The 23,547-nt window shown below is 42.6% G+C and overlaps 1 pseudogene; it reads left to right on the top strand.

The window, feature by feature from the left end:
* The window catches only part of LOC114792107 (MAGUK p55 subfamily member 5-A-like), a 53,701-nt pseudogene that overhangs the window by 26,966 nt on the left and 3,188 nt on the right, over window positions 1–23,547 (top strand).

The following is a 23,547-nucleotide window of genomic DNA, read 5'->3' as shown; positions in this document are numbered from 1 at the left end:
TCTCCGTGCACCTGCCCGCGTCATGCCCGCATGGACGTGACAGGAGTTTCATGTTCATCCCATGTGCCAGGTTTTCTTATTGTCCTCACCTGTGTATGATTGTATGAAGCTGCCCTGTTCGCCTCTGTCGCTGTCAGGTCATTGTTACATGATGTCTCCCCTGTTCTGGTCACCATGTATTAAACCCCTGTTTCGTGACATTTTGCTTATGCGTCCTTCTTCCTCGCCATGTCCAGCCATATTGACACCACCTCTAAAACAGCTAAAGCTTCAGGGACTACTAGCGTTATAATGGACATGCAATGTCCATCATGACACTGAACTAAAACCTACTCTGCACCTCCAAACAGCGACAGATGCTCTATACTGCTCTTTGGACTTTTCCACCACTACACCTGTTGGCCTTTTTTCTTTTCTTAAACAAATTATCACCAACCATGCACTGACCCTAATTGCAGGATCAATCTACCCTGGATCACTCTACTCTGTATCACTCTTTCCCAAGTTTTCTTGCTTTTTTATTCTCTCTCCTAAACAGTTTTTTGGTGGAGTTTTTCAAGTGTGGGGGGTGTCAACTGTAGGGCCTGTCAAAGCCCATTGAGACATACTGTATGTGTTTATGGGCTACATAAGAAATAAATGTTGTTGTTTTTTGTTATAATATGCGTACTCACTTGGTCACTTGCTAGCACTGGGTAAGACCAGGAGCAATCATGATGTGGATCTGTTTTCAAGATAGATCTGACACTGGTGCAATGACATGATTTTGGTGTTGTGCTGGTAGAAATGCATCAGGATTGGTTTTCATTGTTAGCTGGTCTACCAGCGGGGCAGTGGTGGCCTAGCGGTTAAGGAAGCAGCCCTGTAATCAGAAGATCGAATCCCGATCCGCCAAGGTGCCACTGAGGTGTCACTGAGCAAAGCACCGTCCCCACACACTGCTCCCCGGGCGCCTGTGATGGCTGCCCCACTGCTCACTCAGGGTGATGGGTTAAATGCAGAGGACAAATTTCACTGTGTGCACCGTGTGCTGTGCTGCTGTGTATCACATGTGACAATCACTTCACTTCACTTCAGTAGGCATCATGTGGTCAAAAACTGAAGGGCTGAACGTAAATGATCCGAGCCTGAAATATCAGTGTAAAAATTTTGTTCATATTGTATAACAAATTAATATTTTTTATGCCATTCCTGCCCTCTCTGATCCTTCTTTGACCCTGGAAGATCTGGCAGACCTTAAAGCCTGCTTGCTGGAACTACAGCCCTCCCTGAATGATGCCCAGAGCCAGGAAGACCTGAGGCTGGTCACAGAGCTGCTTCAGAGCCACGACTTCCAGAGCGCCTTCAGTATGCATCTCTGCATGACTCTGGGCATGCAACGCATCAGCCCCCCCATTCCCCCTCACCACCCAGGCACAGGGACTCTGCCAAGAGGTAATGAAATTGAAATTGCTTGTCATCTTATCCAGAGTGTAAACATGTAGGCATCCCTGTTAAAATGCCATTTTGTGATGTATGAAATTAGACAACAGAAAATCAACAGAAAACAAAAAAAAGTTGCACTGTCACGTTTATTTTATTCTCCTTAACTATCCAGCAATTACAAAACAACATATTATCGGCTTATCATTTTAGTACTTAAAACCTGAAAGAGTCTGTATTACATACATTCTTTTGTACTACTAGATATAAAGAAACACATCTCAAGTGATTTTATTACAATTGGTTGCAGTTGACAGCAACTTGGGTGCAGTTGTTTGCAGTGTAGGAGATCTGTCCTTGACTTTGCGTTACTGATTGTGTAAATATGAATGCCGTAATGCCTTTTTTGTGTTTATGTCTGATGCATATGGTGCTGGCCTGGCCCGTCTGTCAAATATTAAGTCATTGTGGCCTCTGAGCTAAAACGTTTGCACACCCCTGTTATAGATGGATATTCACAGAGTGCAGAAAAAATGTCCTTAAAGAAAAAAAAAAAGAAGGGTCAGCATACAGGTATAAACAGAAACTTCACAGGAGACTGTACTTTTCAAAACAACAAAATTAATATAGCTCTGTAGTATCTCCCCCTGAACAGATGACTGTACTATGTGTGCATACATGATATTCTTTGTCAGATTTAGATCATAATTTGACAACAACAAATGCAGAGCTAGTCAACAATCTTGTGTAGTTAGTTATATTACATTTCATGGTGCTTTCTCTCCAGATACAAGGTGAATGAAACTGTTATTCCAGCTGTCCCCGTCACAGTTCTAGCTTCCACTCGTGACTGTGTCCTTCTCCTCAAAATCACACTGTGTAAATAGACAATAAAACATGCGTGCACAAAAAAAAAAAAAAAAGTAGGACAAAATTTTAATTTGCCAATTGCCATGATTCTGCCCTGGGCAATCCACAGGTCGATCTGCAAATATACTCTTTGTTATACTCTCTGTAAAGCCAAAGTTAAATACTGCAGAGTTCTCAGACATTTCTTTGCCAAGTTCGTTATGATGTGTATGATGTTGTGGACTGTAATGCGATGGCAGTGTCCGTTTAGTAAATTAACATAATGTAACGTTTTTAATGCATCTGACTGTTTGCATTTGAATTGAGGCGAGTAATAAATATTGATACTGTTCTGTGAGGATGCTCATCCCAAAACCAACACAAGACCGAGACCACAAAGGTTTTGAGAATAGTCTTGAGACCAAGACCGGTCTAGAAATCTACAACACTATAAGACTCACACCCAACCTGTGGCTTCAGTTCAATTGTACAATGTGAAATATCAAAGTTCAAATGTTCAATGTTCATATCACAGATCAAGAAGAACAAGAAAAATGAAGTCAATTAATTTCCAAGAGTACCACTATGAAAGTTTTTTTAATAATAATAAATAATAAAGTGAAGTGATTGTCACATGTGATACACAGCAGCACAGCACACAGTGAAATTTGTCCTCTGCATTTATCCCATCACCCTGAGTGAGCAGTGGGCAGCCATGACAGGCGCCCGGGGAGCAGTGTGTGGGGACGGTGCTTTGCTCAGTGGCACCTCAGTGGCACCTTGGTGGATCAGGATTCGAACCGGCAACCTTCTGTTTACGGGGCCGCTTCCTTAACCGCTAGGCCACCACTGCCCCCAACAGTAGAAACATTTTTTTCCTCTGACCAATGAGCTCTGAACACATCTGTGAGGTACGCGTGACAGGAAGTAAGGAGGATGCAAATGCACATCTACAGACACTGGTTAAAATAAAACCAATCACACAGACATGAAGCAGGTATGCCACAGATTCCCCTTGTTCCTCACTTTTTTTTTTTCCAGTACCAGTGCCTTTTCCCAAGTTTTGTATTTGGAGAATCATGAAACACAGGGCACAATGGTACTCTGTCCATTGTGCCAATAGATGATAATTACGAGTTTACTTTGATGTTGAGAGTGTGGTTGGAACTGCATTTGCAACCCTGGGAAGGATATAAATCAGGCACACATAATCAGTAGTGTACCGTTGACTTGTGGTATTTTGGCCTTTCAAGACCTGTCACCCTCATCAATGGTTGGCAGCTACAGTGTGATCAAACCTAAGCTTGTGCCCCATGCCCAATTGTGAGTACTGCTTGTTTTAAATGACTCTGCACAATGGACAATGCAATGCGTGAGAAAAAGGTAGTATATGCGTGAGCTGTGTATGTAGTGTCACAAAAACAAAGACAGGCCAGTGAGCACCTGTACGTGGAAACGATAACCCAGTCGCAGAGAGGAGCAAAGAGGCAAGTGAATTTCAAGGTGAGGTTCTGATTACGGGACCCTTTCCTTAACCACCAGGCCATCACTGCCCATTATCGGACATTATGGGATTTTTTTTGAATGGTACAGAGGGTAAAATTATGCTACAAATAAGCTAATTATCATATACTGGCAACACTGGAGTGCAGCTTTTAACCTCAACCACACCAACAGTAGGCCTAATAGCCAATAAGACAATATTTGGTCTTTTCATGTGCAAATGGATTTTGATTCCCTTAATGGCAATGCAAACTATGTAATGGACAGAAACCAGACGAAATGCAATATAAATGTTGGTCATGAAACAATAACCATGACACGGCTAAATAATACATCCTCTCTTCCACTCGCTGCACAGTATGCAAGGTTTCAAAATGAAAGCCTAACCCCAAACGTAGACCTAACCCTATGGCTTTCACAAGTGTGTGCATGATGGATTTACATATGTAGTTTGACTAAGAAGAAAGGCACTATATTAATGTATATTAAACCCTTCCCTGTTGTTTTATTTTTAACTTCATTTTGAAACATCTCATACCATCAAAATTACAGTGAGCGCCTTAAACTGGAAGAGCTGCTGTATTAAAGTGGAGATTTCTACGTTTTGTTTAATGAGTAAGAAAAAATACAGTAAAGATCTGTGAAAGTCTGTTGAATACAGGGCCCACTGCTAACTTTACTCAGGTCACATTATTGATGTTGTGAGCTCTGTGAGCTCTGTCCTCTCATCCGAAGTAATATATCGTGCTGCAGGTAGGGTGTTGGTTTTGAACATGTGATGGTAGGCCATAACCAAATTAAAATCAAATTGCCAAATTTATATTGCATACTGTTTATACCGCTCCATACTACAAGGTACTTGAACTATATTGACTGGGTTACATAGAATTGCATTACTAAAAAAAAGACAATTTAATGACTAAAACCAGACTAAAAACAGTCATGGATCATTCAGACTAGGGGAGTCCCCCTAAAATAAAAAGTTAAAATCATCACCATTCTAAAACAAACATCCCCCTTGAATTCTTTGTGCTATTTTATTACAGGTTTATTTATGGCCCTATGATTTCCGTGATGCGGAAAACACATACAGAATCACTGAATCCAAGAAATAAAATGGAATCAGTTGTAAAATGTGGAACTGCATATAATTCACGTTTCTGGTTGCTGCAGTGTTTTCATGTGTTTCCTGTTGAGGCGGGATTTTTGCATATATCAATGCAATTGTCTGAAGGACATTAGACAGTGGATGCTCACCAACTTTCTCCTGTTAAACCCTGACAAGACAGAAGCGCTTGTACTTGGGCCTCAAGCAGCCAGGCATAAACTGGCTGACTACACAATAACCCTGGATAGCCTTTCTATCTCACCGAGTATTGAAGTGAAGGATCTAGGTGTCATCATTGATGCAGGTCTCTCAATCTATTCGCATATAGATAATATCATTAGGATAGCATTCTTTCACCTTAGAAATATTGCAAAAATAAGAAATATCATTTCAATGCATGATGCAGAAAAGTTGGTCCATGCATTTATTACATCAAGGTTAGATTAGTAGGTGCATGAGTAAACTCCAGCTAGTACAGAATGCTGCAGCCAGAGTTCTAACTAGAACCAGGAAATTTGACCACGTCACCCCAGTCTTACAATCACTGCACTGGTTACCCATCAAATTTAGGGTTGACTACAAAATCCTACTTTTGATCTATAAACCTTTAAATGGCCTCGCCCTGCAGTACCGCAGTGAACGCCCCCTTCGATCAATGGGTGTGGGGTCACTACTGGTACCCAAAGTACAGAAGGTCACAGCTGGGAGCAGATCCTTGCCTGTCTCAGTGTTTAAATCTAAACTGAAAACACATCTGTTTTCTCTGGTCTTCTGTTAAAGTCCCAGACACTTTGACACAGTGTTATAAAGTCCAGTTTATCACACAGTCACCCTGTTAAGCACAGACAGAGTTAAATTCACCCTAGTTAGGCTGTCCTAGTTAGGGTACCCGGGCCACTGTAGCACCAATATACCACTATAACCACATATTTCAGTATCGGTCGTACGATGCCACCGTCTGCTGCTGCTTCTGACACGAAATCAAGCGTCCAGACTACTGGCAGATCCCAGTGAAGAGACCAGCAAATAAATCCTGGTTCCTGACAACTGCTTAATAAGGACATTGTCACGATCCGGTCCGAAATGGGGTTACTCCGGTGAAGGTGAGGAGCGGCCATTCAGCGGGGCGAGCCGGAGACTGACAGGGAGCGGCGGACGCATGCGGACGAGGTGCTGGTACCAAACTGGCCCGAAGCCGTCTGAGCCGGAGAACCGCTGCTCGTCCATCTGGAATACCGGACCATTCATTCATTCATTTATCATTCCGCTCTGTTCATCTCATCTTTTCTGGTTTTCGAATCTATTCCATTCGATTCCTCCTGTCCACTCAGACCATTTAAGACTGTGTTTGGACTTTCCTTCCTCCTTCATGGACTGCTTCGTCTGGCCCGCCAGGCGTCGTGCCATAGGAGGGGGCATTCTGTCACGATCCGGTCCGAACAGGGGTTACTCCGGTCCGGGATCCGGACCGGAGTTTCATTGTTGTCCTGTGTAATGTTCCCTAATCGTTTTCACCTGTGTTAATTGTATAAAGCTGCCCTGTTCGTTCCTGTCCGCTGTCAGGTCTTTAACGTTATGTTCCATGTTCACCAGTGTCTACGTCTCGGATGTCTCCCCTGTCTTGTGCTTCACCAATTAAACCCCGGTTTCGTGATGTCAGGTGAAAGCGTCCTTCATTCCACGTCTTCTCGTCACTCTTCGTCCTCCTCTCCGTTAACCCGCCGCGTCATGCTCACATGGACGTGACAGACATACCATGAAACAAACCAGAGGGTCACCACAGCCACCACCACCGTAACAACTACAGCTTCAGGGATCTTCAAGTGGACCAGTAGCGTCATAATGGACACGTAATCTAGACCATGACACTGAATACATCCTGGACTTCTCCAACCCTACAACTGATTTTTTCTTTTCTTTCTTATTGGACAAATCATCCCCAGCCCGGCACTGACACCATTTGCAGGCTCACTCTACCCTGGAAGGACGTCCCTCTCTGTATCACTCCTTCCCAACATTTCTTCCTTTCTTTTTTTATCTCTCCTTTAGTTTTTTTGTGTGCAGAAGGGTCAAGTGTGGGGGGTGTCAACTGTAGGGCCAAAGCCCATTGAGACATGGGACATGGGATAATGGGCTATATAAGTAATAAATGTTGTTGTTGTATACTAGTTGTCAGCGTTGAATCTAGATGTGCAAACTTGGCAAACTCTGTGCAGTTCAGCAAACTCTTGGTCATGCAAACAAATCAGCTGATTCAAGACGTTATTTTTATTTAACATTGTTTTAATTCATTATGCAAGTGGGAGAATTTCAGCGGAGAATGCATGTGCATCTCCTTCACATCCTGTTGGACTTCACTGCTCTGTATAAAAGGCATGCGCCTCTTCCTGATAGCCAGGCAGCAGAAAGTCATGTTTCCAAGTCTTTGTGCTCGGGTCCAAGACAAATCTGAAGTCTTGAGTATCATGTCTTTAGTCTCAAATGACTGAAATGAATGTTCTGTCGATAATACTACATTAGTGTATGTTTTAGATTAAAAGCATGTACTGTACTATATCATCTATTATTTACACAGTAGAAAATTAATCACAACATGCACCTCAGAGTGCTATGGACATGTTCATTTTATTAGCTCTGTCATCCAAGCAAGAAAATTGTCATTTATATAAAACTTTCTAAAATGACCATTTATATAAAAATTTACCAGCATTAATGCAAAAATTTTATATAAATGGTAAATGGTTTAATAAATGGTCAAGACATTGGAAAAACAGAAATAGATTAAACAAATGTAACCACATTTTATGTCATTTGAAGCTGTAGTAATGTACATTTACATTTTTTATGGCATTTATCAGACGCCCTTATCCAGAGCGACTTACAATCAGTATTTACAGGGGACAGTCCCCCTGGAGCAACTTAGGGTTAAGTGTCTTGCTCAGGGACACAATGCTAGTAAGTGGGATTTGAACCTGGGTCTCCTGGTTCATAGGCGCGTGTGTTACCCACTAGGCTACTACCACTCAAATGTACTCTTATCCCCTCAGGGGATTGACGTAGCCAACAATGCGTATGCTCTCACGAGAGTGGAGGTGTTTTGGGGTTTTTTGTGTGAGCCCTTCGCATGGTTACATAAATAATTCCAGGAAATGAATGTAGTTTATGAGTTATGACACACAAGTCAAGTCTCAAGTCGTTGAGGGCAAAATTAAAAGTCAAAAGTCATTGTTTGTGCATCTCAAGTATCCATATCTGCCAGGCAGTCAAACCAACTGCATATTCATAACTCAAGTTACAGAGTGGTGATCTGTTTCCAAACACACAATTTATCACCCCCATTTTATTCTGCTTTTTAAGCTGCCTAACAGCACAATTATTTCCTCTCTGCCTGAATAATCTGAATCATCTTCATTCTTTTTGTGGTTTTAGTGCAATAGGAATATTAGAAAAAGTATTCTCTATCCTAGTTGTGATGACACTTCAAAACATTTTTGCCACCTTTTGTTGCTTCATGTCACAAAGGTTGGGGGCCTGGTCATGTAAATTACACTGGTCTTAGGGTGTTAAAGCAGCTATCAACACAAATGTGTCTTTACACGGATCGGTACAGGTACACCTGTTTCACGAATCATATGTAAAACTTTATGAACCATGATTTTTACACTGAAAAATAAATTGATTATACGATGTATTTATGTGACAGTTTAGACATGGTGTAGATAGGACTCAAAAGAATAACTTCCAGCTAAAACAATCATCCATGTAGTAATTATCCAATAGGAGGCTTTTACCTATTTGCTTTAAGTACAGAGTGTGGCTTTTATTTGGACCATATATATCCTTTCATCTAGAGTCATGCTCAAGAAAATGCTCAGCAATTCTTTCCCCCATTTCCACTCACCACAGGTGCAGAGCATTTTGCAATCCAGCCAACATAAGGAGGGTCTGGAACTCAAGGGCCTATTGACATCTCCACATTTACAGGTGGGTCCCTCCTCCTTGTGAGAGATAAAGGCTATTATATTTTATTAAATGTCCACCAATAAAAAAGGTAGGTTTGCGATTACAATGCAATGCATCCAATACATTTTCTACATTGTCACATGATGGCAATGTCTGCATTCCCCTCAGTTTTAGTAGTTTTACATACATTTATGGCATTTACCAGACACCCTTATCCAGAACGTCTTACAATCAGTAGTTACAGGGACAGTCCCCCCCTGGAGACACTCAGGGTTAAGTGTCTTGCTCAGGGACACAATGGTACTAAGTGAGATTTGAACCTGGGTCTTCTGGTTCATAGGCGAGTGTGTTATCCACTAGGCTACTACCACCCTATATATACTGGTAGTATGTCACTATGCTTTGGGCGGAGTTAGTCGTCTGCCCTGAAATCATCTGCCCCCAAACTCTCCTCTATCCTCCTCTAGCTCAACAACAAGGCCCTGGGCTGGTAGCTGGAGTTGTCCTTAAATGCTCCTGTCTGATGAATTGATTGGTAGACGGATGATGAGTGGATAGGTAGCCGGAACCATCAATCCCAAACTCCATCCAGCCAACAGCCTGAAAGGGAAACACACACACACCAGACACAGAGCACCTGAACCACTCTATAGCCATAACAAGAACGTAACAAGTGTAATGCATAGTCTATATTGCAAACTGGGTTTGTAAGCATGTGTAGCTCAGCTGTGCCCCACTTAACTTGAATTATTGTGTGTTTTTGTGATTTTGTCTGCATCATCATATACCTACCCTTGTATTTCTCAATTTATTGAATTGTGATCAGTTCCTTCTTTGTTGCCATCTGAAATGTGAAACTCTTTCACAATGTAATGCCACTCAAATTTTGTGTGCTACACGTTGACGTGTGACAGGGAGGCCAAAATGGCACTGATATGGATGGCATGCCATTGTTTTGGCCTATGTTTTTGTCCGCTGTTTTTATTGTTAGCTTCACAGCAGTTGTAAGCGAAGTGACTGGTGGGGTGTAGTCCTGGTGAAGTGATGAAGGCTTGCAATTGATCAAATGTTGACATCCTTGGTAAGGATAGATCACGATGGTCTTCAACACCAATAATGTTACCAGCAAGCTAGGCATTGACTGGTCAGCATTAGTGGTGCCTGTAAAATCTTCTGGATCAATTCTTCAATGTGACAATCACTGCACCTTAACTTTAATTTAATGTTGCATGCAAGTAAACTTCTAAAATCTCTGTCAAATTGATTGTCAGACTGCAGTCCCTTCCTTGCGAGATTTCAGCCATCCTGTGGTTAATATAAAAACTTTTACCTTTAAATTATTTTTTCACACACAAGTTGGACATTTTATTCATGGTCATTCTGTGCAGATCTGTATGGACATTCATATGAAATGTTTGATTGTTGGGAATTTTAGCCTCACCCCTAGAATCACTTGGGAGTAACCCCGTTCATGCAAGACCAAGGACCAGCCTCCTGTCTTTCCTGGAGGACAGGACAGGGAAAGAAAGAGGAAAAAGGGAGAGAAAAGGGTAGGAGAAAAAAGTCTGGGTTCAGCTTGAGCACTGTTGTCACAGGGACTAGTGGACGTTCTGCTAGTAGCCTAGTGGGTAAAACACTTGAACAAGAATGTTTTTAATTTTTCGTGCAATCATCAATATATGTATATGTCACTGGGGGACACATTTGCAGGCATGCTTGGAGCGAGGGGACAAGTCGTCGTATGGGGAGTAGACACTGGACGAGCTGGGGAGGAGGACCGGAGGCATTCGGTCGGAGAGGAAGGAAGGTGGGGTAACCTGGGAGATTGTCGTGACAAACGGGGCAGGCAAAATCAATGTCAGTGGCAGGCGAAGGTCACGATTTCCGTCAGGAGATCGTCATAAGAAAGGGGACAGGCAAGGCTCGAGGTCAGGGACAGGCAAATATCTAATCTGCTGGGCGTGGGTGAATAAGGCTAACGTCTCTGGGAATGAATTCAACTGAAAGAGCGGGCAGCGTCTCCTCGGGGTCACCTGACTTTTATTCTCTGCACTGCCCCCTCTCATTTCCGCTTCCGGGTCACTGTCTCCCTGGCTGGTCTGGTGCTCTCTGGTGGGCTGGTGTATTGGCCGTGACTGTGTGTGTGTGTGTGTGTGTGTGTATGTATGTATGTATGTATGTGTGTGTGTGTGTGTGTATGTATATATATATATATATATATATATATATATATATATATATATATATCTATATATATATATATATATATATATATATATATATGTGTGTGTGTGTGTGTGTGTGTGTGTGTGTGTTTGTGTGTGTGTGTGTGTATATATTCTACTTGTATATATATATCTATATATTCTACTTGTGTGCGTATAACTTTAATTCAACATATATATATATGTGTGTGTGTGGTGTGTGTGTGTGTGTGTGTGTGTGTGTGTGTGTGTGTGTGTGTATATATATATATATATATATATATATATATATATATATATATGACTCCAAATCTGAGGTGCCACCATCCCCACACACTCCCCAGGTGGCTGTCATGGCTGCCCACTGCTCACTAAGGATGATGGGCTTTCACTTTCAGGTTGGTTTATTGCAGACATGACATGAAATCAAAAATACAACATAACCTGCAGGGTCAGTACTTTGGGTGACAGGTAGTGGAATAGGCAGACACTGGTCAGACACAATGAAAGTGAGTAGTAATTACAGTGAAATGTGGTCTCTGCAGTTAACCCGTCCCCTGTGGGAGCAGTGTGTGGGGAGCAGTCAGTGACACCTTCCGGCAACCGATTACTGCCACTGAGACCAAGGTAGACAACAAACAGACAATGGTTAACAGGCAGAGTGGGACACTCGGAACATGGGAAACGTAGACACCTAATCGCACATTCGTATAAGAAAGCTCTCTTTCCTTCTCTTCTTGTCTTTTCAACACCTAGCCAGAGAAGACGACGATACGATGTCATTTTTGTCTCCATCTTTTCTAGGCACTGATGAAGGCTCATGATTATGTCGCTGGCCATGAGCTGGACCCTGAGCCCACTGAGACAATCACTCAGCATGAAAGACAGACAGTGAAGCTTGTGCGTTTGGAGAAGTCACGGAACATGCCATTGGTAGGTTTCTTAGTGCATCTGTGTGTATCAGTCATATTACCACAAATTAATGAATTAATTTAATGAAATGAATGAAAAAATATTAGTTTAATAGAGTTAATAAAAAAACGTTACTTCAGCAACAAAAACAACAATTTATTTATTTTTTATTTAATTTCTTTCTTATGTAGCACATCATCTAAATGTACTTTGACAGGCCCTTCAGTTGACACCTTCCACACTTGACCCTTCTGTACACAAGGAAAACTCCACACACACAAAAGAAAACTCTAGGAGAGAGGGGGGAAAAGTAAGAAATGTTGGGAAGGAGTGATACCGAGAGGGACCCCCTTCCAGAGTAGAGTGAACCTGCAATTGGTATCAGCGCAGGGTTGGTGATGATTTGTCTAAGAAGAGAAAAAGTCGTTGTAGTGGTGGAGAAGTCCAAAGTGTACTCATCTCTTCACTGCAGAGTCTGCAGGTGGTCTGTACGCTTGATTCAGTGTCTCAGAGGGAGCAAACAAGCAGCGGCAAACGCTGGCGTTGTGCAACTGGTACAGAAATATGTGGTAATAGTGGTATATTGGTGCTACATTGGCTTGGTACCCTAACTAGGAAAGCCTAAATAAGGTGAATTTAACACTGTCTGTGCTTGACTAGGTGACTGTTAAAGAGGACTTAATAATTGACACTGTGTCTGGGACTTTAACAGAAGGCCACAGAAAACAGATGTTTTTTCAGTTTGGATTTAAACACTGAGGCTGTGTCTGAGTCCCGGACACTGACCTGCAAGCCATTCCACAACTGCGGAGCTCTATATGAGAAGGATCTGCTCCCAGCTGTGACCTTCTGTACTTTTGGGTACCAGTAGTGACCCCGCACCGATTGATCGAAGGGGGCGTGGCGGGTCGTAAAGAACTATAAGTTCACTACGGTACTGTGGGGCGAGACCATTTAGAGGTTTATAGGTCAAAAGTAGGATTTTGTAGTCAATCCTAAATTTGATGGGTAACCAGTGCAGTGATTGTAAGACTGGGGTGATGTGGTCAAATTTCCTGGTTCTAGTTAGAACTCTGGCTGCAGCATTCTGCGTTGCAGTAATCTAACCTTGATGTAATAAATGCATGTACCAACTTTTCTGATTCGTGCATTGAGATGATGTTTCTTATTTTTGCAATATTTCTAAGGTGAACGAATGCTATCCTAGTGACATTATCTACATGCAAATCGGATGAGAGACCTGTGTCTTGGTGAGATAGAAAGGCTATTCAGAGTTATCATGTAGTCAGACTGCCTGTCTGCTTGAGGCCCAAGTACAGCTTCTGTTAAATACAACTGTGTGTCATCAGCATAGCACTGAAAGCTAAAACCATGTTTGCAAATGACACGACCTAGAGGTAACGTGTATCAGGAAAATAACAACTGACCTAGGACGGAGCCTTGTGGAACACAAAGTTCTAATTTACTATGTGAAGTCGAGTCATCATTGATGTCCACAAACAAATACTGATCAGTCAGAAAAGATCTGAAACCATACAAGAGCTATTCCTTAATCCCAAAATAATTTTCTAACCTGTCATGGGGAACAGCGTGATCAATAGTGTCAAACGCTGCACTCAAGTCAAGCAGGACAAGCAGCGAGATGCATATCTGTTCAGAGGCCAAAAGCAGGTCATTAAGAGAAAATAAACAGAAGGTTGGATATTGGCTAACCTGCTTACTGAACTAAGTGGCACCCACCCAGAGTGGATTCCCAAAAAGACCAGACTTCCCCCGAAATATTGGCCAGTTATTAATAAAACCACGTTAACCTGCTACAGGTCTTGCCGCTACGGCGAAAATGCGTTAATAAGACAGAGCAGATTACTTTATCTGACATAGGCAATTTAAGGATCTCTATGAAATGATCTTATTTCCGACATCATGAGCGTCAATAGAATATTAGAATATCTATGATTATTTTTCACCAGTGCTATTAAATTTACGTGCTTGTTGGGCGCTCAGGTTGCAGGAAAACTATCCTCTTGCTATCCTCACATTTCTAACTATGGAGTCACCAATGACTAAAGCCGGTGGGTTGTAGGACTCGCGGTTCTTGAACGTGAACGTGAAGTGGAAGCCTGGTGGTCGGGGAGCTTGGCGGGTTACCCTGGTAGATCGCTTGGGTTATCCTGTTGTCCGGAGGGCGCTACTGGTAACGGTGCCAGGGTAGAGATAGTTACCAGCTGACTAGGCTGGTGCACATCTGGTGCTAGAAATGAATCCCTAATTAGAAATTAATCCCTAATTAAATGTAGGTTTCATATGCGCTTTTCTAGCTCAGCTATTTTCTCCGTCATTTTGGCTAGTCCCGCTAGGCCACCACTGCTCCCACACTGTGAAAACAACATAAAAATTTACCCATAATTCACTGTTCTCAGACCATGTGCTTGGTCCTGTTTTGGTTCGGTACACGTTCTTACCACGTTCTTATCCAACCTTCTGCACTAGAGTTCCCGATTTGATTTGTGGGTCTCAATGCAGTTGTTTTGGTGCATACCCAAGTGCGATTACTGGGCAAACGAAGTTGATTCGATTGAAGTACACTAAAGTGGACAGTGGAGTGACACTAGATTGTGATCTTCGCAAGTCCTCTACCTGTTGTTTTGACTTTTGAATGTTTATTTACAATTGGTTCAGCAATTTAGCAACACCATAATGATAATGATTCTTGAAAGGCACAATTTGATGTATGCAGGTGGCTAAAATGTCCACAACCCCATATGCAACAAAAATATATTTCTCAATATATTATGTGACTATATGTTTTTGTGTGTATTCATATATTGTGAATTGTACACAATAATATATGTTGGCATATTTTTACAACTCACATTCACTGTTTTATTTGAATACTTGTATATTGAATCTGTTTTTTTTGCTGGTCTTATTTTGTGCTGTCCACTTCCTGCTGTGACAATGTAAATTTCCCACTTGTGGGACTAATAAAGGATCATCTCTCAATTATTGCCATTTGCATATATTGAATAAATACATTGTTAATCTATTTAATATATTATTATATATACTGAAAAATGTTCCTACATTAAATGAGATTATATATAAAGAGGGGGAAGTTTCTCATATATTGAAATATATTTACCATGTATTGCCATATAAATTCTAGTATATACAGGGAGTGCAGAATTATTAGGCAAGTTGTATTTTTGAGGAATAATTTTATTATTGAACAACAGCCATGTTCTCAATGAACCCAAAAAACTCATTAATATCAAAGCTGAATGTTTTTGGAAGTAGTTTTAGTTTGTTTTTATTTTTAGCTATTTTAGGGGGATATCTGTGTGTGCATACATTTCTGACATTCAAAAACAAAACAAAAACAAATCAGCGACCAATATAGCCACCTTTCTTTGCAAGGACACTCAAAAGCCTGCCATCCATGGATTCTGTCAGTGTTTTGATCTGTTCACCATCAACATTGCGTGCAGCAGCAACCACAGCCTCCCAGACACTGTTCAGAGAGGTGTACTGTTTTCCCTCCTTGTAAATCTCACATTTGATGATGGGACCACAGGTTCTCAATAGGGTTCAGATCAGGTGAACAAGGAGGCCATGTCATTAGTTTTTCTTCTTTTATACCCTTTCTTGCCAGCCACGCTGTGGAGTACTTGGACGCGTGTGATGGAGCATTGTCCTGCATGAAAATCATGTTTTTCTTGAAGGATGCATACTTCTTCCTGTGCCACTGCTTGAAGAAGGTGTCTTCCAGAAACTGGCAGTAGGGACTGGGAGTTGAGCTTGACTCCATCCTCAACCCGAAAAGGCCCCACAAGCTCATCTTTGATGATACCAGCCCAAACCAGTACTCCACCTCCACCTTGCTGGCGTCTGAGTCGGACTGGAGCTCTCTGCCCTTTACCAATCCAACCACGGGCCCATCCATCTGTCTCATCAAGACTCACTCTCATTTCATCAGTCCATAAAACCTTAGAAAAATCAGTCTTGAGATATTTCTTGGCCCAGTCTTGACGTTTCAGCTTGTGTGTCTTGTTCAGTAGTGGTCATCTTTCAGCCTGTCTTACCTTGGCCATGTCTCTGAGTATTGCACACCTTGTGCTTTTGGGCACTCCAGTGATGTTGCATTCTCTTGAAATATGGCCAAACTGGTGGCAAGTGGCATCTTGGCAGCTGCACGCTTGACTTTTCTCAGTTCATGGGCAGTATTTTGCGCCTTGGTTTTTCCACACGTTTCTTGCGACCCTGTTGACTATTTTGAATGAAACGCTTGATTGTTCGATGATCACGCTTCAGAAGCTTTGCAATTTTAAGAGTGCTGCATCCCTCTGCAAGATATCTCACTATTTTTGACTTTTCTGAGCCTGTCAAGTCCTTCTTTTGACCCATTTTGCCAAAGGAAAGGAAGTTGCCTAATAATTATGCACCACCTGATATAGGGTGTTGATGTCATAAGACCACACCCCTTCTCATTACAGAGATGCACATCACCTAATATGCTTAATTGGTAGTAGGCCTTCGAGCCTATACAGCTTGGAGTAAGACAACATGCATGAAGAGGATGATGTGGACAAAATACTCATTTGCCTAATAATTCTGCTCTCCCTGTAGTGAAAGTGAAAGGTGAAAGTGAAGTGATTGACATTGTGATACACAGCACAGAACACAGTACAGACAACCAAATGTGTCCTCTGCAGCACCTTTCCTTTCTTTTTATGTCTGCAGGGTTCTCTGGTCTACCCACAGGATACAATAACAGTGATAAAGCTGTTCCTGCCTTTGAAATTAGAAATAAATATCATTTCCTGAGTATAAACAGTTGATCCAAGTTTAGTCAAATCTGAGGGTCACAGAAGCAGCAGGCTGAGCTGGTCAGCCCAGACTGTAGTACAGACCCCCTCGGCATTCCTGGAAATGTACCACATTAAAATAACTGATGAAAATAAATATGCACTTTATCCTTGGCATAGTTCTAATTTGATTGACAGCGTAGTTTTTCCTCTTGAAGCTCAATGAAGCTCATTTGTCTAAAAGCATGCATTCTTGCACACCATTCTCACTGGATGCCTCCACCCACAACTAAAGTCTAAACTAAAAACAAATAAGTAAATACAAGTGGAAAAAATCTGACCCAGATCTGGCTCCATAGTAGGCAAGCAATTTGAATTTAATTTTCCCTTAATTCTGGTGCAATGAAAAAGACTGCAAAAGGTTGTTATCATCTTCTGGATTTTTAGGGGTGCCACGGTACGTAATGAGATGGACAGCATAATCGTGAGTCGGAGTGGTGAAGGGAGGAGCAGCTGAGCGCAGTGGTCTTCTCACTGAAGGAGATGAAATCATTGAATCAATGGAGTCTCTGTCCGCAGGAAGAGCATCAGTGAAAGTTCAGGACATTCTGGTGAGATGCATGTAGATCTATTTGACCATGTATGCAATAGTGTTTAAAAAGCACATACACACATTTTCCTGAAGGCTCTTAACAGTATTTTGAATTATTGAAGGTTGAAATTGGGGGGCTGATTCTTTATGTTTTCTTTGCAGGCAGAAATGCAGGGCACCTCACACTGCTGCTTATTCCCAGCTCCTCAGACCAAGACACACCCTGACAGGAAAAAAGTAGTAAGAGCGTCAGCCTTTAACATTCTCATACTCAGCTTCACACCAAGCTACCTACACAATAATTTTACATATTTTGTAGTGATTCAAAGAATAACAGCATTTTACATATCAAACTAGAAACAAGATTGGTCATAAAACAGGGATGCTGAATTTTGAATAAATGTATTTCATAACAGTACATTACATTATTTACCTGTATATATTATGGAATTACAGTGGATATGGAAGTTCAGAGACTCCCCCCTATATTTTACACTCTTTATTATATTGCAGCCATTTGCCTAAACTCATTAATTTCCTCATTAACACCCCATATTGACAGAAAAACACAGAATTGTTGACATTTTTGCAGATTTATTAACAAAGAAAAAATGTCACATTGGTCCTAGGTATCAGACCCTTAGCAGTGACACTCATATCTTTAACTGTTGATTTCTTCTGATCATCCTTGAGATGGTTCTGCACCTTCGTTTGAGTCCTGCTGTGTTATTATACTGCTTGGACTGACTGATTATACTTCATTAGGAAAGCCACACCCCTGTCTATATAAGACATTACAGCTCATAATACATGTCAGAGCAAATGATAATCGGGAGGTCAAAGGAACAGCCTGAAGAGCTCAGCGCGACAGAATTGTGGCAAGGCACAGAAATTCTGCTGCAATTAAGGTTCCTAAGAGCACACTGACCTCCATAATCCTTAAATAGAAGACATTTGAGGTTTCTCACCCAGTCCAAGTAGGGTCCTGCAGGAATTGAGACACAAACTCGTGGCCCTCCAGACCCTCGGGAAGTCCCACCAAGTGAACATTATTCCATCTGGAGTGACATTCCAGGTCTTCACATCTCCTGGACATGTAATCGACCTGTGCTGTAAGCGTGCTAACCTTAGCTTGGAGCTCGGTTATCTTACATCATGATCACATTTGAGATTAGCAATTGTCTCTCCCTTGTGCAGCCACACCTGCTGTCAAAGACTTCAGAGCCACCGTTATCTCGGCTCGGACAGTTTCTGAAGTAACTTCCAGCTCAGGAGAAGAGCGATGTTTACTGCTGCCTGACTTAGACGGCTCCACGGTTAGCCACTGTGCCATACACTAAAAGTCAAAATAGGCGAGCACCCTTGGTGCAAGAAAGAGGGTAAATCAAGTGCAGTTAAAATGTGAATATTTTATAAAAAGTCACCCTTCTGAAGATCACATTTAAATGCATGAAATAGTGGTGGTAGTAGCCTAGCGGGTAACACACTCGCCTGTGAACCAGAAGACCCAGGTTCAAATCCCACTTACTACCATCGTGTCCCTGAGCAGGACACTTAACCCTAAGTTGCTCCAGGGGGACTGTCCCTGTAAATACTGATTGTAAGTCGCTCTGGATAAGGGCGTCTGATAAATTCTGTAAATGTAAATGTAATAGCTTTAGCCTGCAACTGCCACGTGGAGGTGCAAAAGCATTTGAACTTAATAAACAGAAAACAAAGAGACCAGCGTGATGGCCTGAAACAAAAGAAGAGAAAAGCTGCAAAACAGAACAACGCAGGACAAGGAGTGAGGGAGAATGCCAACATGCGTTTACATTTTAAATGCGCTTGCATTTAGGTCGCGGCCACTGCGCGTCATCCATGTTCATGTGCGCGGGAGTCGGGGAAGACAGCAAAGAACCAAAAGGCTACTGCTCTTTTCTTTAAACGTGTGAGCTAAAATATATATAAACTAATCATTATTCTGAATTCCAAACTTGCATGGACATTGGATTCATTAAATAACTAGGTTCTCATTTTCTGCATCCCATCATTTTCTACATTGTCACATGAGGACAATGTTAGCGTTCAGTCTGAGCTCACCTTGTAACAGTCGTTTATACTGGTAGTACGTCCCTATGCTGTGGGTGGAGTTATTCGTCTACCCTGGTCCTGATGCAGAGATTCTACTCCTTTCTCTGCATGCTTTACCAGAGTTTCCTACACTACAAAACAACCCAAACCTGCTACAACCTGAAGCCACAAATGGCAGAAAAACTTGCTCGCATGAAAATAAATCACAATAAATAAATAAAGTTCAATGCCGCTGCCAGAAAATCACCAAGCAATGTCATTGTAATGTTCTGCACAGCATCAGTGCAGAATTGTCCACGTGTGTCATGCCAGCGAGCTGACGGGGGAATGAAGGGCAGAGACGGGACATAATGGGAATGGGATTTTAATTACAAACACCAGGCTCGATGGCCGAAAACAGTGAAACCAAAAAGGGGAACAACATAAACTAACCCGCAGGCGTGTGGCGATAGCCAGAACGGAAAACTACACACACAGGTTACCAGGTTCACAAAAGAAGGTCAAGCCAGTCCAGCCTCCCCTCAGGAGGAGCCCCCAAAGCAAACTGCGCTGCTGGGTCGCCATCTGGTGGACATAAAGAGGGGAAGGGGGGATGACACACGGACACAAAAGACATGCACACACACACAAACAGAGACAGACAGAAAAGAGGGTCATCTGGTTCCTGGGACCTCCTCAGGGGGCACAGCCAGGAAACCCTCTCGTCGCCCGCCAGTGCTGGGTCTTCTTGCACAGGATCCTGACTGGTGCTGGCGCTGCCCGATCGAACTCCGCCCTCAGGCTCTCCAGGAAGTCCCAAATATCTATTTCGTCTGTCTCTCCCCGCTGCCAAAGTTCTGCACACCAGCCCCATGCTGACCCAGTCAGATGCCTGAGGATGGTGGTGATGCATCTGAGATGGAGGGAAGAGCAGCAAAGTACACACCACAGGATGTTAAAAAAGACTGGTATGTACCTGTTGCTCCAGAGAAGGGTCCAGGGACCATGGGTATGTTGGATTCCACGCGAGGCAGTCCCGGCAGTGCAGTTGCTGGCTGGTGACTTCCCGTCGCCTTCTTTCACCAACTTACCCCCGTGTCGCTGTCGTCCTACTCGCCGCCCTGCTCTCTCTCATGGTCCTCCCATCACCAGAATAGACGTGGGTCTCCATGGACCTCGCGTCAATCATGGACGGGCTCGATGTGCCGGAGCCATCCCGGCACCAACCGCCCAACTCACGTCATCCTCGCTCTCTTTGTTGTCCGTGTCATCCCAGTCAATCCCAGCAGAGTGCAGAGTTCCTGGCCTCTTCTGGGTTTTGTGGACCATCAAGGGATCGGACCATCAAGGGAGACAAGGAGCTGTGAACAATCAGCTAACTTCAGCATCTTAGTGTACTCTAAACTCTATCACAGCCATATATGCGGGAAGTGAGCGAGTGCGGTGAAGTGTCACACCTGTCTAAAGAGGAAGGGGTTGGGCTGTTTCCAAATAAAGCACATTTCCTGCCATCCCAGACGCCCTCCTGTCGAGCCTCCTTCCTTCACCTCCTTCCCTGCCAGCCCCCGGAGCCAGAGTTCCCTCCCCGCCGCGCCCCCCCTCTGGTGACCCCCTGTCTCAACAGTAGTTCATTTCTAAGGACTAGGTGGTCACTTCATTGGACTCTGGAGGTGGTCTCCAGAAGCAGCAGCAGACGGTGGCATTGTACAACTGGTACAGAAATGTGTGGCTATAGTGGTAGATTTGTGCAACACTGGCCCAGTACCCTAACCAGGACAGCCTTAGTAAGGTGAAAGATCAAAAATCTGTGCAGATCAACCATGTGGGGTGATAGAACACATTTTCACCATTTTGACTGAACCCACTTCAATTTGCCTTCCAGCCTGGCACTGGAGTGGATGATGCCGTCATTCACCTCCTACATCAATCCCTCTCTCATCTGGCGACCACTTGGAGCACTGTAAGAATCATGTTCTTTGATTTCTCCAGTGCCTTCAACGCCATCCTTCCCACACTTTTGAGGGACAAGCTGGAGTACACAGGAGTGAATCATCATCTGACAACATGGATCCTGGACTACCTCAGCAACCGACCACAGTATGGGAGAACTCAGGGCTGTGTGGCGGATGGGGAGGTCTACAGTACAGGAGCCCTACAGGGAACAGTTCTGGCACTGTTCCTCTTCATATACACTGCAGACTTCACTCACAACTCCACAAACTGCTTCCTACAGAGGTTCTCTATTGACTCTGCAATAGTCAGACTCATCATGAATGCGGACAAAAAGGAGTACAGAAAACTGACCCAGGACAACTGACCCTGGTGCAGGTGGAATTACCTCCAGATCAGCAAAAGCAAGACCAAGGAGCTTGTGGTAGACTTACACAGGCACAAACATCTTGCACTGCAACCACTGAAGGTATGGACATTGAGGCTGTGGAGAGCTAAAGGTACCTTGGTGTTCATCTGAACAATAAACTGGACTGGACTCACAACTGTAATGCAGAAAAGGGCAGAGCAGGTTGTATTTGCTAAGATCCTTTATTAGTCCCACAAGTGGGAAATTTACATTGTACTGTCCTCTTGCTGTCGGGACAAGATGATAGCAGCAGAAAAAAAAGGGCACAGACACTCTGTCAACTGTATAAGATTCACTGCACAACTAAGCAAATAAACAGCCATAGAAAAGAAAAAGTGAATGTGAGTTGTAAAAATAAAAAATGTCATTGTATACATATATTTGCGAGATTTTACTTATGTACAGAGGGTAAGGACACATATTGCTTTTAAGAGACAGTGGAGATGGTGTATTGGATGTGTGTTTTTTAGTCTATGTATGTTTGTCTAGTCAGCTGTTGTAGAGCCTGACAGCGGTTGGCAGGAAAAATCTTCTAAATCCCTCCATCCCACATCGTGGTTTTATGGATGGGATTTATTACATTGGGCATTACTTGTTTAAGGAACCTCATAGGAAGTGGATCTTAGATACAAGTAGGTAGATTGATTTGATGAGATTATTTTAATTAATTCAGGCTCCTAAGGAGGCTAAAGTGTTTTAATAGGTAGTCTGCTATAGGCAGATTATTTTCCATAGCCATAGTTTTGTCTGCAGAGCTGTTATTTGTATCCCTGATCTGTTAAAATCGTAACGAAGTTCATAAAGTTGTCACTACTATGATTGTATTGAGTGAGAGTATCAATGTTAGTTTGGCTATGGTATTAAACAGGAATCAATGATCATTTGGTTCTTGTCTATTAGGGAGGAGAGATGCATTGATGGAGTCATACTAAAAGCTTTCCTATAGTTAAGATGGATTTTCTTTCATGCACAATAACCACAATAAATTCAGTTCCATGCCGGTTGCGTTCTAATATCCGGGAGGTCAGCTTTAGTGAGCACATGTGATCATTATACCAGAGAATACGTTTGTTCTCTGTCTGTTTTTCTTTTGATGGGATCTACGCTATCTAACATAGTGTGCCGTATTCATTCTAGGCATTTAGTCACCTGTCAAGTTCAGCAGGGTCTGAGGGAGAGTTGATTAATGCTGATAAATCTGGGAGGACATTAATAAATCTCTGTTCTCTACTAGTGTATACTGTGGGTGGCGGCTCTACAATAATGCCAGACAACCAAATCACTGTGATGTGGTTGTAAATACTCTCAAATTAAAGCTAAAAGACTGCAGTTATTAATTTCAAATCCATTTTCTTGGTTTACAGAGGCAAAAAGATTATGATTAGAACATACGCTTTCCTTTTTTTATGTATTTTGTAAAAACTTACTATGCATTTGTAGAAGCTACTTCCTATATTCTAACTTATATTGCACATTATATTGTTTCTATACTAACTAAGTGTCTAGTTTCTTTATTGTTCAGTTTTACTCTTTTCTAGATGCATGTGAAAGCGTATTTCAGCTATGACCCTTCAGATGATCCCTATCTTCCATGCCGTGAGCTGGGTCTGACCTTTCAAAAGGGGGACATCCTCCATGTCATCAGCCAGGATGACCCCAGCTGGTGGCAGGCCTACCGGGATGGAGATGAAAATAACCAGCCTCTTGCTGGTCTCATACCTGGTTAGCACTGTTTTGTTTGCCACCTAAATGTAGATATAGAGCCCCAACATCCTTGT

The sequence above is a fragment of the Denticeps clupeoides genome, chromosome 6 (genome assembly GCF_900700375.1).
Source record: "Denticeps clupeoides chromosome 6, fDenClu1.1, whole genome shotgun sequence".
NCBI classification, from domain to species: domain Eukaryota; kingdom Metazoa; phylum Chordata; class Actinopteri; order Clupeiformes; family Denticipitidae; genus Denticeps; species Denticeps clupeoides.
Note: the sequence above shows the minus strand (reverse complement) of the source record. Positions and strands in the feature narration are given on the sequence as shown.